Here is a 17,352-nt window from a genome sequence, read left to right as displayed (position 1 = left end):
GTGGGTTTTACCTCCTCAATTTGAAGCGTTTTCATCACTGAAAGTGGCATGAGATTGATGCTAGCTCCAAGATCACATAAAGCTCTTTGAATGTTGACATCTCCAATGGTGCAAGTAATCACAAAACTCCCTGGATCTTGCATTTTCTCAGGCAGTTTGTGTTGAATAATAGCACTGCATTCCTTGGTTAACACCACGGTTTCTTACTCCTTCCAATTCCTCTTGTTAGTCAACAATTCTTTCATAAATTTAGCATAAAAGGGCATTTGCTCAAGAGCCTCTGCAAAAGGAATGTTGATCTGTAGCTTCTTGAAGATATCTAAAAATTTAGAGAATTGCTTTTCTTTGGAAGCCTTCTGAAGTCTCTGAGGATATGGCATTTTTGGCTTGTATTCAGGAGCCTTTGGCAATGTAGGATACGTGTCAAGAGAGTCAGGGAACGGGTTGTCTGCACACTTTGGAGGGGCGTACTCCACTTCTTCCTTTTTCTCCTTTGGAGCTTTCTTTTCAACTAGCTCTTCATTGGCCCTTGTCTCAGAGCCAGTTGTTTTACCACTTCTCAATTGAATAACCTTGCAATCTTCTCTTGGGTTCACCAATGTATCACCTGAAAATGTACTTGTAGACCTCTCATGTATTTGCTTGCTTAGTTGGCCCATTTGCACCTCTAAGTTTCTAATGGAGGCTCTGGTTTCCTGCATAAAATTCCTCATCATCTCCCAGTTAGAATCTTCTTGGGGTTTAGATTTTGCCTGCTGAGGTGGTTGTTGCTGCTGAGACTGAAATTGGTGGTTATTGTGATTATTCTATTGGAAGCCGCTGAAGAACTAAAGATTGATGGTTTAGAAGTTATAGTAAACTCTCGTTGCAAGTATAGTTACTAAACCAAGCAATCAACCTTTCTTACAAACATTTTGGTTGTCACAAGTAACAAACCCCTTAAAAATTGATAACCGAGTATTTAAACCTCGGGTCATCTTCTCAAGGAATTGCAGGGAGGTATGTTCTTATTATTGGTTATGAGTCTTGTAAATTGGGGGTTTTGAAAGTAAGAAACAAGTATGTTAAATGATAAGAAAAATAAAATAATAATAAATAACTATAAAATAAACTCTTGGCAAGGTATGAGAATTGGAAGTCCTATCCTAGTTATCCTTATCAATTGTGATAAGAATTGGATTTTTCTCCACTTTGTTAACCTCTAACTATGAAGGTAAGTTAAGTGGATGAATTAATTTTTGATTCCTCAGGTCCTAGTCTTTCCTTGGGAAAAGTTAGAGTTATTAGATCTCGAATTAATTCTTGAAGAATTCCAATTTTTAGTCAACAATGAGTTTGATAACTCAAGTATTACCAATTACTTAACCAGAGCCAAAAGGGAGAAAATATCTAAATTAAATTAAAAGCATTCATATAAATATAATAAAACGATCATAAACTGAAATACCTCAAATAACATTAATTAAGAGAATAATATGTAACATGGAAGAGTTCATAAATTAAAGTAAATTGAGAAAATAATAAAAAGGAATATTGAACCTATAATCGTAGAAGCAATCCTAAAATAAGAGAAATCCTAATCCTAATCCTAAGAGAGAGAGAGAGAACCTCTCTCCCTAGAAACTACATCTAAATCCTAATAATTGTGAATATGAAAGCTTGATTATGAATGGATGCATTCCCCCACTTTATAGCCTCTAATCTGTGTGTTCTGGGCTGAAAACTGGGTCAAAAACAGTCTAGAAATCGCTCCCAGCAATTTTTGTTACGTTCAGGTCACGGGAAAGTGACACGGAGGCGTCGTCCACGCGTTCGCGCAGGATGCAATTCGCAGATACGACGTGGGCGTGTCATTCACACGTTCGCGTCGCCTAACTTCGAGGCAGCTATGAGAAATTATATATCGTTGCGAAGCCCCAGATGTTAGCTTTTCAACGCAACTAGAACCATCTTAATTGGATCTCTGTAGCTCAAGTTATGACCGATTGAGTGCGAAGAGGTCAGGCTGGACAGCTTAACAACTTCTTCAACTTCTTGTATTCCTTCCACTTTTGCATGCTTCCTTTCCATCCTCCAAGCCATTCCTGCCCTATAATCTCTGAAAACACTTAACACACATATCAAGGCATCTAATGGTAATAAGAGAGGATTAATAATAAGCAAATATAAGATCAAAGAAGCATGTTTTCAATCATAGCACAAAATCAGGAAGGAAAATGTAAAACATGCAAATAGTATGAATAAGTGGGTAAAGAGTTGATAAAAACCACTCAATTGAGTACATGATAAACCATAAAATAGTGGTTTATCAGCCGCCTTGAGAATTATTGTTGAAGTTTTGAGGTCTCTGAGATTGGTCCCTCCACCCAAAATTTGGGTGATTTCTCAACCCCCCTGATTGTATGTCTTAGAATATGGATCATTGTTGGGATTTCTAGGACCACTCCCCATGTAGTTGACCTCTTCAGAAGAGCATTGAGCATAGTCATAATTATTATTTTGCACAAAATTACCTGTCATGTCATAAGGGGCCTCTTGAGATGGGTTTTGAGTGTTGATAGCTGAAACTTGCATTCCACCCATCTGTTGAGTAAGTAGACTTATTTGCTGAGACATAAGCTTGTTCTGAGCAAGAAGAGCATTAAGAGCTTCTACTTCCATAACACCCTTCTTCTGAGGAGCCTCAGAGTTCACAGGATTCCTGTTACATGAGTATAAATATTGGTTGCTAGCGACCAATTCAATCAGCTCAATAATCTCCTCCGGTGTCTTCTTCTTGTGCAATGAACCACCTGCAGAATTATCTAAGCGCATCTTGGACATTTCACCCAAGAGTTCATAAAATATTTCAAGTTGGGTCCATTTAGAGAATATGTCCGGAGGGCATTGCCTAATCAGTAGCTTGTACCTCTCCCAAGCTTCATAAAGAGTTTCACCATCCCTCTGCCTGAAGGTTTGAGCCTCCACCCTAAGCTTAGTCAGCTTCTTGGGTGGGAAAAATTTACTAAGAAACTCAGTAACAACCTTGTCCCAAGTATTCAAACTCTCCTTGGGTTGGGAATCTAGCCATAGCTTTGCTCCATCCCTCAAAGCAAACGGGAAGAGCATGAGTTCGTACACCTCTGGGTTCACTCCATTTGTCTTCACAGTATCACAAATTTGTAGAAAATTAGAAATAAATTGATTTGGGTCTTCGTGGGAAAGACCATGATACTGGCAGTTTTGTTGCACCAGGGTGACCAATTGTCGCTTCAACTTAAAGTTGTTCGCAGTTATAGGAGGTACCACAATGCTTTTTCCATAAAGATCTGCAGTTGGAGCAGAGTAAGAGCCAAGCACTCTCCTTTGTTGATCATCCCCATTCGGGTTTGCCACATTGGCATTAACAGCATTATTGTGATCCATAGTGGACTCTGCAGCCTTGCAACGTCTTGCTTGTTGTAAACGTCGCCTACAAGTCCTTTCAGGTTCTGGATCAAAGTCTAAAAGAGGTTCCTTGTCTCTGTTCCTGTGCATAAACAAACAAAAAATAAGAAAAGGTGGGAATCTCTACATCAGAGTGCAAAGAAGTCCCAGTGAGGTATCCTGTGTAAAATAATAAAATAAAAATCCTAAATAAAATAAATAAATAAATTTCAAAAATAATAACTAAAGTTAAACAAAAATTTTCGAAAATTAACAGGAAAAATAAACTAGATAATTAAAATAAAATTAACTAGGTGACACCAAACTTAATTTCAGAAATTAAGGAAAAATATTAATGCTATTTTAAAAAAATTTAAATAAAATTAAAACTAAAATGCCTAATCTAAGCAATCAAACAACTGATAGTTGTTAATCACTATCAATCCCCGGCAACGGCGCCAAAAACTTGGTGCGGAATTTCTAACCACAAACTAACTGGCAAGTGCACCGGGTCGTACCAGGTAATACCTCAGGTGAGTGAGGGTCGATCCCACGAGGGTTGAAGGATCAAGCAATAATGATTGATTGATTGGCTTAGTCAAGCAAACAGAAAAGAGTGTTTGAATATTCAAAGAGCATTAAACAATCATGCAGAAATTAAAATAGTAAAGTAGATAAGTTGGGAATAAAATATGGAGAAAGAAGTTAAGGCTTCAGAGTTATCTATTTTCTGGATTTATGTTTCTTATTAATTTATTTTAATCATGTAAGATTTAATTCATGGCAACTATATGTGACTAGACCCTAATTCCTTAGACCTTCCTAGTCTCCTCTAAAATTCATCAACAACCAATTCCTTGGTCAATTAATTCAAATTAGGGGGTGAAGTTCAATTCTAGTTATATGCCACAGAAATCCTAATTACCGAAATATAAAAGGATTATATGTCACGTATCCCGTTAAATTCAGATAAACTAGAAATTTAGGAGAAGTTGTTTTCAAGCTGTTGTTAAAGTAAAGAGCTTTTCCAAGTTATACAAGAACTCAATTAGAAAGAGGGTCATACTTTCGTTGCACCCAAATTCATAAAATAAAGAACGAAAACAATTCTTAAATATAAATCAAGACATGAATTAAAATAGAAAAAAAAATAAAATCTATTAGACAGAGCTCCTAACCTTAACAGTGGAGGTTTAGTTGCTCATGGTTCAGAATAAGGATTGTAAATTGTGAATTAGAATGGAATAATGTTGTGCTGGAATCCCCTTTTATATCTAATCCTAATTAATTTAAAATCTATCTTCTAAAACTAAAATAATATCTTTTCCTATTTTTGAATTAAAAATAAAGTTTAAATCAAAATTAATTAAAGCAATCATCATGTCTTCAATTGATGGATGGGGACCATTTTCTTCATATGGTCCACGCCTAACTTGGAGTGGGCATAATCATTCTTGTGTGAATCCCTCTTGAGTCTCTGCTATCCTCTGGCTCTAGTCTGAGTTTATGGGCCGAAAACTAGGTTAAAACTCGGCCTGAAATCGCCCCCAACATTTTTGCGTTTTCTGCATGTCGCGCATGTCACGCGTACGTGTCAGGCACGCGCACGCGTCACTCCTCGCTGGTCAGCTCCTTAGTTTATTTTCTTTCTCTGCACAAACTCCATCAAATCCATTCAAATGCTACCTAAAATAAACAAAATTGCAAAAGACTCAAAATAGCATCCATATTGGCTAAAAGATAATTAATTCTTTATTAAACTCAACAATTTAGATGCAAATTCACTAGGAAAAGATAGGAAAGATGTTCACGCATCAGGAAGCTGGCGTTGAACGCTAGCCAGGATATCCCTACTGGGCATTCAACACCCAAAATGGTAAGGGAACTGGTGTTTAACGCCAGTATGGGTATACAACATGGGTGTTCAACGCCCAAGGAGCCATCAGAGTTGGCGTTGAACGCTAGTAAAGGCACACCCTCTGAGTGCTCAATACCTACTCAAGAAATCTCTATCCAAGAACTAAAGGAAGCCAAGGCTCATATAGAGACCATAGAGGTTTCTTTGTATGCACTTCTGCAATGCATGAGTTTTGATGACCACTCATCCTCTGATGAGGATGAAGACACTAGGGAAGAGCAAGTTGCTCAGTAGCTAGGATCTCTCATGAAACTGAATGCCAAGCTATTTGGTATAAAGCCTTTGGAGGAAGAACCTCTAATTCTTTCCAAAGAACTCAACGCTTTGGTTCAGCAGAAGCTACCTCAGAAGCTTCTAGATCTTGGACGCTTCCTGATTCCTTGCACCATAGGCACCATGACCTTTGAGAAGGTTCTGTGTGACCTAGAGTCAAGCATAAATCTCATGCCACTCTCTGTGATGGAGAAGCTAGGAATCTTTAAGGTATAAGCTGCAAACATCTCACTAGAGATGGCAGACAAGTCAATGAAGAAGCCATATGGTTTAGCAGAGGATGTCTTGGTAAAGGTTAAAGACCACTACATCCCTGCAAACTTCATAGTCTTGGACACTGGGGAAGATGAGGATGAATCCATCATCTTTGGAAGACCTTTCCTAGCCACTGCCAATGCTATCATTGATGTAGCTAAGGGAGAATTGATTCTACAACTAGGGGAGGATCACATATTGTTCAAGATGCCTCACCCCAACTCTCCCTCTGAGATAACTGTGCAACACTTAGTGTTTCAACCATCTCTTTCAGTGCAGAGCTGTACTAAACCCCCAAGCATCAATTCTAGGTTTGGTGTTGGGCAGCCATTAACAAGCATTGAGAACAAAGGTACTCGGAAGAAAGTACCTAAAGGCTGGAGGGACAAGAAAGCCCCCACTAAAGGCCTCTCACCTGGCATTATAGTTGTCTTCACCAAGAAACCAGTCATACCACATACAGTGAGTCATATCCTGTCTCTAGAGCATATGGAGCTCATTCACAAGAAGACAGAAAGAAAGTTCATTGTAAGGGTGAAATTCTGAGCCAATACTCACCTCCATAAGGAGCTAATCGTCAAGCTAATGACGTTAAAGAAGCGCTTATTGGGAGGCAATCCAACCTTAATTAATTATTTCTATTTCTTTTAATTCCTTAATTTTGTTTTTCTTTAAGTTATTTCTTTAGGTTCATGATCATATGCAGTAGTCAGGACAGAGACAGAAAAATTAAGCAGTGAAAACAGAACACTCTGAATGGAGTGTTACCGGCATTGACGCTAGTCAGGGAGCACTAGTTGGGCGCTCAACGCCCCCAATGGGCAGCATAGCTGGCGTTCCTGGGTGTTCAACGCCAATACAGAGGGCAGGGAATCTAAATTCCCTAGCCTCTCAGGACCAGTGGGTCCCACAGCATCTTTACCTACCCCACTTTTTCCTCTCTCTTTCACACTTTCCTATACACTCTTTCCTATAAACCCTAGCCCAATCACATCCATATCACTTCTCCAATACCATCATAACTCCGACCATCCCCCACCCACTTCAAAATCAAATTTACCTCCCAATTACCCACCCAAGGACGAACCCAACCCTACCCCCTCCTATAAATACCCCTCCTTATATCCCTTCATACCCACACACTTCATACACTCATAGGCCCCATTTGGCCGAGCCCTCTCTCTTCCTCCATCTCCTTCTATTTTTTTCTTCTTTTACTCCATTCTTCTCCTTTCTTTATTTTTGCTCGAGGATGAGCAAAGCTTTTAAGTTTGGTGTGGGAAAAGCATTACTTTTTGCTTTCCATTACCACTTATGGCACCCAAGGTTGGAGAATCCTCTAGAAAGAGGAAAGGAAAGGCAGTGATCCCTGAGGTCCCTTTCAAGCTTAAGAAGAATGAGTATCCAAAAATCTGAAGAGAGATCCGGAGAAGAGGTTGGAAAGTCGTAACCAATCCTAATCAAGATGTTATAATTTTAATGGTGCAAGAGTTCTATGCTAATGCATGCGTTACTAAAAACTATGACACTAGTGTGAACCCAAATCCAAATAATTGGAGCACCATGGTCCGAGAGAAAATCTTAGATTTCAGCTCGGAAAGTGTGAGGTTGGCGTTCAACTTGCCTTTGATGCAAGGAGACCCACATCCTTACACTAGGAGAGTCAACTTTGATCAGAGACTGGATCAAGTGCTCTCAGACATCTGTGTCGAAGAAGCACAGTGGAAAAGGGATTCCCAAGGCAAGCCCATTCAACTAAGAAGGATTGACCTAAAGCCCAAAGCTAGAGGATGGTTGGAATTCATCCAACGCTCTGTCATCCCTACTAGCAATCGGTCAGAAGTAACCCTTGAGGGAGCCATCATGATCCATTGTATCATGATTGGAATTGAGGTGGAAGTACATGAGGTGATTCCTCAAGAATTGTATAAGATAGCTGATAAGCCTTCCAACCAAGCAAGGTTGGCATTCCCACACCTCATTTGTCATCTATGCAATTCAGCTGGAATTGTCATAGAGGAAGATATCTCCATTAGGGAAGAAAAGCCCATCACTAAGAAGAGGATGGAGCAAATGAGAGAGCATGCACAAGAGCCTATACAGCTGCCTCAGCATGAGATCCCTGAGATGCCCCAAGGGATGTATTTTCCTCTTCAAGGCTATTGGGATCAATGGCATGCTTCCATGAGAGAACTTAAGCTCTAACATGAATCAGTTGAGGATGGAGCATCAAGAACATTCCACCATCCTCAATGAAATTAGAGAAGACTAAAGGGCTATGAGGGAAGAACAACAGAGACAAAGGATTGACATTGAAGAGATAAAGCACTACATTGGGCCCTCAGGGAGGAGTACTAGCCGCCACCATTAAAGGTGGATTCATTCTCTTTATCTTCTTTTCTTTTGTTATTTTTCTATTTTCTGTTATGTTGTATTGTCTGTTCTCTTGTTCTTATTGCATGATCATTTCCATCTATGTCTTAAAGTTATCAAATGTTCCATATATCTCTCACCTTGCCTAAAAAAAAATTTTATTTGAAAAGAATTGAGAGATATATGAATTTTAAGTTTATCATAAGAATAGTTCAATTATTTTGATGTGGTGGCATTGCCTTTGTTTTCTGAATGTATGAATAAAAAGTGCATATTTGAAGTTGGAATTTTAGAACGTTGGCTCTTGAAAGAATGATGATAAAAGTGAAGTATTATTGGTAATCTGAAAAATCCAAAAATTGATTCTTGAAGCAAAAAAAAAGCAGCAAAAAGAAAAAAGAAAAGCATGTTGCAAAAGAAAAAAAAATAATATATATGCATGCAAAAAAAATATTTAAATAAATAAAAAGCAGAAAAAGTCAATAGCTCTTTAAACCAAAAGGCAAGAGCAAAAAGCCAATAACCTTTTAAACCAAAAGGCAAGGGTAAAAGGATCGAAGGTTTTCAACATCAATGGTTAGGAAGGCCTACAAGGAATAAAATTCTGGCCTAAGCGGCTCAACCATGCTATCCCTAACCATATGCTTGTGGTGTGAAGGTGTCAAGTGAAAAGCTTGAGACTGAGCAGCTAAAGTCGTGGTCCAAAGAAAAAAGAGTATGCTTAAGAACTTTGGACACCTCTATCTAGGGATTCTAGCAAAGCTGAATCACAATCCGAAAGGGTTCACGCAGTTAAAGTGTTTGTGGCATTTATGTATCCGGTGGTAATACTGGAAAATAAAATGCTTAGGGTCACGGGCAAGACTCTGAAAGCTATGTTCAAGAATAAAAAAGAACTGAACTAGGAGAATCAATAATATCATCTGGATTCCAAATTCCTAAAGATGCCAGCCATTCTGAGTTTTAATGGATAGTGAGATGCCAAAACTGTTCAGAAGTAAAAAGCTACTAAGTCCCGCTCATCTAATTGAAACTGAGCTTCATTGGAAACTCTGAGATTTATTGTATCTTACTCTTCTTTTTTATCCTACTGTGTTTTTAGTTGCTTGGGGACAAGCAACAGTTTAACTTTTGGTGTTGTGATGAGCAAATATTTTATACGCTTTTTGACATCATTTTCATATAGTTTTTTGCATGTTTTGTTTAATTGTTGTTAAGTTCTCATAGGTTTTAGTGTTAAATTCACATTTTTGGATTCTACTTTGAGTTTGTGTGTTTTTATGTAATTTCAGCTAAATTAAGGAGCTGGAGCAAAAGTCTGATTCAGAGACAGAAAAAACACTGCAGATGTTGTCTGGATCTAACCTCCTTGCACTCGGAAGAGATTTTCTGGAGTTATAGAAGTCTAAATGGAGCGTTCACAACGGCTATGGAAAGATGACTTCTAGAGATTTCCAGCAATCTATAATAGTCCATACTTTACTTCAGAATAGAATGCCCAAAACTGGCGTCCAACGCCAGCCTCCTGCCCCATTCCAGGCGTCCAGTGACCAAAGGAGGAGACCAGCATCCAAACGCCCAAAGAGGATCCCCTAGCCAACGTTCAATGCCTTAGAGGCCTCCTAGCGCGTGGATCTCATCAAAGCTCAGCCCAAACACTCCCCAAGTGGGCCCCAGAAGTGGATTTTAGCACTAAAAGACTGTTTTACCCTTTCTTATGTAATCCATAGTCATTAGTTTAGTATTTAAGGGATATTTTACATAATCATACAGACCTCTAGACATCTATGCTATATTTTTTGTTTATAATTGTGTTTTCTATCAGTATGAGTTTCTAAACCTCCTAGGTTGAGGGGAGGAGCCCTGCTGAGTTTTATGGATTAAAAAAGTACTACTGTTTCTCTTCAATTCTTGTTTGATTTAATTCTAAGATGTATCTTCATTCTTCAACTTGATGAATGGGATGACCCATGACAATCATCTTTGTTCATTATACTAAGACCGCGTGCCTAATAACCACCCGTGTTCTTCTTGGGTTCATGTGAATACGTGACTGGAAAGCATCGAACCACCAGTTTGATTATAGATCTCTTAGACAGCTAATCCACGACTTCGTTGGGGACTTCTCGAGACACCAGTTCAGCCGAGTTATGGGGAGATTAGGGTCTCTGTGGTAGAGGCTTGAACCCAAAGGCGCAGCATTTTCTGATCCGAAAGATTCGACCTTGTCTGTGGCTTTTTTAGTAGGATTATTAAGGAGAATAGACTGCAGGAGTTTCACCCTCAATCAGAATGGATCCACACTAACCCTGGGGTTCAGATCTGGAGGAGATTGGCGACCACGGCCGTACGGTGTTGATTACATACAGATTGACATAGAAGAAATCATTCACAATTGAAGAAGATAGAAATACCAGAGTTAATCCGGAAGGACAAAGCATCTCCAAGCCTTAACTATCTTCTTATCACTGCTTATAATCAAACCTTGTAATTCAATTTTTCATTCCTTTTATGCTTTTAACCAAATTCAAACCAAAAACTCTTCTATTTTCCTGACTAAGATCTGCAAGATAACCATAGCTTGCTTCAAACCATAATCCTCGTGGGATCGACCCTGACTCGCTCTGGTATTACTTGGACGACCCAGTGCACTTGCTGGTTCAACTGTACGAAGCGAGGGGATTCGCACACCATAGAACAAGGTTAAATGTCACAGTTCATCCTCATTTCATGAGATGAAGAATGAAAATGCACAAGAAAAAGGAATCAAAGGTGTAATGAAATAGAAATAGTAATATTATTAATCCATGAGAATCAGCAGAGCTCCTAACCCTAACTTAGGAGGTTTAGTAGCTCATAGCTTACAAAAAGTAATAGTGAAATGTGCAAAAGGGGAAAGATCAAAAGTTCTTAACAAATGTGATCTTTGTTCTATATATAATAACCTAATAGCTAAGAAGTACGAAAAGTATAATTGACTAGACTAAAGGTGTGAAGTCCACTCTTGGGCCCACTTTGGTTGAGTACTTGGGCTGAGCTTGGCATCCAACTTGAGGGATGGGCATTAAACGCCTATTAGAGGGTTGATCCAGACTGCCTTGTGCTTCTTGGTGGGTGTTGAACGCCCCAAGGAGGGGTGATTGGGCGTTCAACGTTGGCTTGAGTCCCTTTGTAGCGTTAAACGCTAGAAAAGGGAGAGTTCTTGGGCGTTCAACGCCCAATATAGGGAGGCTCCTTCGAAGAAAAGTATATACTATTATATATTGATGAAAAGATCTAAAATTTAGCTTTCCAACGACGTTGAGAGTGCATCATTTAGACCTCTGTAGCTCCAGAAATGCTCATTTGAGTGCATGGAGGTCAGAATCTGACAGTATCTGCTACGCTTTACTTGCCTTTGAATCAGACTTTGCCAAAGCTCGTCAATTTTAGCCAAAAATTACCTAAAATCATAAAAAAACACAACAACTCAAAGTAGAATCCAAAAATATGAATTTTGCCTTAAAACCAAGGAAAATAAAATGAAACTTAAACAAAACATAACTAAAATAATATGAAAATGATGCCAAAAAGCATATATAATATCCGCTCATCAGATCACCAAAATTAAATTGTTGCTTGTCCCCAAGCAACCAAAAATAGAGTAGTATTAAAAAGAAGAGAATGATACAATAAATCTCAGAGTTTTCAATGAAGCTCAGTTCCAATTGATGAGCGGGGCTGGTAACCATTTACTTCTGAACAATTTTGGCATCTCACTATCATTTGAAGCTTAGAAGTATTGGCATCTTTAGGGACTCAGAATCCAGATGATATTATTGACTCTCTTAGTTTATCTTTTCTTGATTCTTGAACACAACTTCTTTTTTAGCCTGGTCGTGACCTTAAACGTTTTATTTTCCAATATTACCACCAGATACATAACCGCCATAGGCACTTAACTGGGTGAACTCGATTGGATTGTGAGTCAGCTTTGCTAGAATCCCCAGACAGTGGTACCTAGAGTTCTTAGGCACACTCTTTTGCTTTCAGGATCACAACTTTAACTGCTCAGTCTCAAGCTTTTCACTTGACACCTTCACACCACAAGCATTTAGTCAGGGGAAGCAGCTCATTTGAACTTTTTAGGCCAAGATTTTATTTCGTCAGACCCTCCTAACCATTAATAGTCAAAGCCTTAGACCCTTGCTATTGCCTTTGGTTTAAAGAGTTATTGGATTTTTCTTTTTCTTTCTTTTTTTTCTCCTCTCTTCTCTTTTTTTTTTGTTACTTTTTCTTGTTTCAAGAATCAATATTTGTTTGGTTTTTCAGATCACCAATAATACTTTTCCTTTTCCATCATTCTTTCAAGAGCCAACACACTTTACTCCAACATCAAATATGCACTATTAATTCATGCATTCAGAAAGTAAAAGTAATGCCACCATAATAAATAATTGGACTATTCTTATTATATAACTTGAGTTTATGTATCTCACTTTTCTTTTTCAAATAATTTTTTCTTTTATGTATGGTGAGAGATACATCAAATATTTCATAGCTTTAGGACATAAACAAAGATGACCATGCACTAGAAATAGGAAACAGACAATAGAACACAATGAAAAGTAGAAAAATAACATAGGTAAGGGAATGTAACATGACCACCTTAGTAATGGCAGCTACTGCTTCCTCTAGTGGATCCAATGGAGTATTTAGGCTCCTCTATATCTCGTCCTTGCCTTTGTTGCTCTTCCCTCATAGCTCTTTAATCTTCTCTTATTTCGTGGAGGATGGTGGATTGCTCTTGGTGCTACAACCTCAGTTGATCCACGTTGGAGCTCAATTCTCCTAGAGAGGTGTTTAGTTGGTCCCAATAGTTTTGGGGAGAAAAATACATCCCTTGAGGCTTCTCAGGGATTTCTGAAGGCGGCTGCATAGGCTCTTGAGCAAGCTCTCTGACATGCTTCATCCTTCTTTTAGTGATGGGCTTGTCCTCCTCAATAGGAAATCTCCTTCTATGACAATTCCAGCTGAATTGCATAAGTGATAGATAAGATGTGGGAATGCCAACCTTGCTTGGGTGGAGATTTTTCTGCCACCTTGTACATCTCTTAAGGTATCACCTTATGTACCTCCATCTCATTCCCAAGCACAATGCAGTAAATCATGATTGCTCGGTCAATAGTCACTTCGGACCGGTTACTAGTAGGGATGATAGAGCGTTGGACGAATTGCAACTATCCTCTAGCTACGGGCTTAAGGTCAAGCCTTCTTAGTTGGAAAGGCTTGCCTTGAGCATCCCTCTTCCACTAAGCTCCTTCCACACAAATGCCTGAAAGGACTTTGTCCAGCCTTTGATCGAAATTGACTCTTCTAGTGTAAGGATGCGGGTCTCCTCGCATTAATGGCAGTTGGAGCGCCAACCTTACACTTTTCGGGCTGAAACCCAAGAGCCGCTCTCGGACCATGGTACACCAATTTTTGGGAAATGGGTTCACACTAGTGTCATGCTTTTTGGTGACCCAAGCATTGGCATAAAACTCTTGCACCATTAAGATCCCAACTTCCAGGATAGGATTGGTCAGAACTTCCTAACCTTTTCTCTAGATTTCTTGTTGGATCTTTGGGTACTCATTCTTTTTTAGCCTAAAGGGGACTTTGGGAATCACCCTTTTCTTTGTCACTACTTCATAGAGGTGGTCTTGATGAGCTTTGGTGATAAATCTCTCTATTTCCTAAGATTCAGAAGCGGAGGCAATGGCCTTTCCTTTCCTCTTCCTTGAGGTTTCACCAGACTTTGGTGCCATACTTAGGGATGGTAGAAGTCAAAAAGCAAATCTTTTGCAACACCAAACCTAAGAACTTTGTTTGTCCTTGCACAAATATGAGCAAAAGGAAAAAAGAGAGTAGAAGAAGAAAAGAAGAGTAGAGATAGAGGGAGAGAAGGATTTGGCCAAGTGGGGGTTATTGTGTATGAGGTGTGTGTTTGAAGGGTTATAGGAAGGGTTATTTATAGGGGTGGGTTAAGGTTGGGTTCGGTCATAAGGGGGTGTGGGTGGGAAAGATTTGAATTTGAAATGGGTGGGGGTTGGTAGGAATTGATGGATGGGAGTGATGAAGGGTTTTGGGAAGAGAAAAGGGTGATGTGGATGTGATTGGTTGAGGGTGTATAGGGAAGAGTATGTGGGGAAGAAGGAAAGTAGGAGAGATAGGAAGGTGGGGTAGGTGGACATTCAGTGGGACCCACTAATCTTGAGAGGCTAGGGAATTCAAATTTTCTGCCCCTTGTGGGAGTTGAACGCCTAGTCTCTACTCCCTGGCTGGCGTTCAACGCTAGCTTCTTGCTCCATGTAGGGTGTTGGACGCCCATTAGGGTCTCCTTCCTTAGCGTTCAACACCAGTAATACTGCTCCCTCTTGGGCGTTGAACACCCAGAATAGTCCCATTCTGGCGTTCAACGCCAGCAAAGCTGCCCCTTCTTGGGCATTGAACGCCCACACTTCTCCTTGTGTGGCATTCAACGCCAGCTTTCTTACCCATATGGGGCATTGAACGCCCCTCCTGCCTCTTTGTTTGGCGTTCAACGCCAGCAAGGGGATCACTCCAGGGTGTTCTGTTTCCATCTCTGAATGTTTTTGTCTCTTACTACTACACATGATCACAAACTTTAAAAAGGAAATATCTATGGAAATAACTTAATATAACTCGAGTAGAAATAACTAAAAAAATAACAATACTATAATTATGGTTGGGTTGCCTCCTAACAAGCGCTTCTTTAACATCTCTAGCTTGATGGTTAGCCTCTTTACGGGGATGGATAGGGGCTCAGAGTTTCACACCTTACAGTTAACTTCCTTCTTGTGCTCTCATGGATGAGCTCCATGTGTTCTAGAGATAGGATCTTGTTCATAGTGTGTGGAATGACTGGGCTGTCGGTGAAGACAACTCTCATGCCACGTGAGAGGCCTTCAGTGGGGATTTTTTTATCCCTCCAGCCTTTAGGTACCTTTTTCTTAGTACCTTCATTCTCATTGCTTGATGATGGTTTCTCAACACCAAACTTAGATTTGGTGTCTGGGGGCTCTGTGAAGCTCTGCACAGAGAGAAAGGGTTGGAATACTAAGTGTTGCACAGTTGTCTCTCCTTTAGGGAGGGAGTTAAGTCTAGGAATCTTGAACAAGATGTGATCTTCCCATAACTGTAGAACGAGCTCTCCCTTTGCCACATCAATTATGGCATTGGCAAGGGCTAGGAAAGGTCTTCCAAGGATGATGGATTCATCCTTGTCCTCTCCAGTATCTAAGATTATAAAATCTGCAGGGTTTACTTTAGTATTACTTGAAAGCATGTTAAAAGGGATCTCAGGGATCGTTTTACTTAGCTGACCAATCTGTATGTCCAGATTCCTAATAGAAGATCTTGTTTCAGTAATGAAACTGTGAGTGGTCTTAGAGAGATCAGAGACTACAGTAGCTAAGTCAGAAAGGCTCTGGATAGAAGTCTCCATCTATTGCTGAGAAGGTGGGAATGGTCTGTTGTTGAACCTATTATGGGTTCTTCCACCTTGATTATTGTTAAAGCCTTGCTGAGGCTTCTATTGATCCTTCTATGAAAAGTTGAGATGATTCCAACATGATGAGTTGTAGGTGTTTCTATAAGGCTCAATGTGGAGATTCCCTAAGGAATTTCCCATATAGTGAACCTCTTCTATCATGGGTTGATCTGGATCATAGGCATCTTCTTCATAGGAGTTTTCTTGCATGCTGTCAGTTGCAACTTGCAATCCAGTCAGATGCTGAGAGATTATGTTGACCTGTTGGGTCAGGATCTTATTCTGAGCCAATATGGCATTCAGAGTATCAACCTCCAGGACTCCTTTCTTCTGAGCTACCACATTGTTCATAGGATTCCTCTCAGAAGTGTACATGAATTGGTTGTTTGCAGCTATGCCAATGAGTTCCTGTGCCTCTTCAGAAATTTTCTTTAGGTGGAGTGATCCATCAGTAGAGTGGTCCAATGCCATCTTGGATAATTCAGAGAGGCCATCATAGAATATATCTAGCAAGGTCCAGTCTGAAATCATGTTAGGAGGGCACTTTCTGATCAATTGCTTGTACCTCTCCCATGCTTCATAGAGGGATTTACCCTCTTTCAGTTTGAAGGTATGAACTTTCACCCTAAGCTTGCTCAGCTTCTAAGGTGGGAAGAACTTGGTCAAAAATGTATTGACCACCTTCTCCCAAAAGTCTAGGACAGTATCACAGATATGCTGGGATCTTCTTGTGAAAGTCCATGAAACTGGCAGTTCTGTTGAACTAGAGTGACCAGTTGAGTCTTTAGCTCAAAATTATTTGCACTAATGGCAGGTATAGAGATGCTTCACCCATAGAAATCAGAAGTGGGTACAGTAAAGTCACCTAGGACCTTCCTTGCGTCTTCTCTGTCATTGGGATTGGCTGCCATGTTTGTATTCTCTACTTCTTGTTTGAAAAGTTCCGTGAGATTTCTTTCAGAGTATTGTGGTCTAACTTATTGTAAACGCCTCCTTAGAGACCTCTCAGGTTCAGGATCAAGATTAAAGAGAGGTTCTTTATCCCTGTTCCTGTTCATAAACAAGAAGAAAGAATACAAGAAGAGAAGAAGAAAGGATTCTCTATGTCAGAGTATAGAGGTCATTTATTAGAGAGATAGGTCAAGAGTGAAGGAAAAGAAGATGTCCTTTAATAAGGATAGTTGTTGAAAATCAATAGAGAGAAACGAGGAGATATTTTCAAAAATAGAGAGGGAAAGAGAGATGAAATTTTCGAAAAAGAAGAAAAAGAAAAGAAATAGAAAGATAATAAGGTAAACAAGTAACTAACTAACTGACAAGATTTGAAAACAAAATAACAGATTTGATTTTGAAATTAAAAGAAGAAAATGTAAAGAAGATTTTAAAATTTAAAAGTTGAAAGGAAGAGTCAAACAAAGAAAGATAAAAATTGAAAAAGATTTAAAGTTTAAAATTTTAATTTAAAAGAAGATAAGATAAGTAAGTTTTAAATTTAGAAAAGAAAGATAAGATAAAGATTCAAAAGATTTGGAAAGAAAAGATTTAAAATTTAAAAATTTAAAGAAGATAAGATAAGAAAGATTTAAGGAAAAAG

General features: G+C 39.2%; 1 non-coding gene across 1 annotated transcript; it reads left to right on the top strand.

Moving 5' to 3' along the window:
- Positions 1–16,282: 16,282 nt before the first annotated feature.
- On the top strand, positions 16,283–16,391 carry LOC112732022 (small nucleolar RNA R71). The gene has a single exon (XR_003167764.1). It is a non-coding gene; the product is annotated as a small nucleolar RNA R71 (small nucleolar RNA).
- Positions 16,392–17,352: the final 961 nt, after the last annotated feature.

Source organism: Arachis hypogaea, chromosome 12 (assembly GCF_003086295.3).
Source record: "Arachis hypogaea cultivar Tifrunner chromosome 12, arahy.Tifrunner.gnm2.J5K5, whole genome shotgun sequence".
Classification (NCBI taxonomy): Eukaryota; Viridiplantae; Streptophyta; class Magnoliopsida; order Fabales; family Fabaceae; genus Arachis; species Arachis hypogaea.
This window is presented reverse-complemented; position numbering and strand designations above follow the sequence as displayed.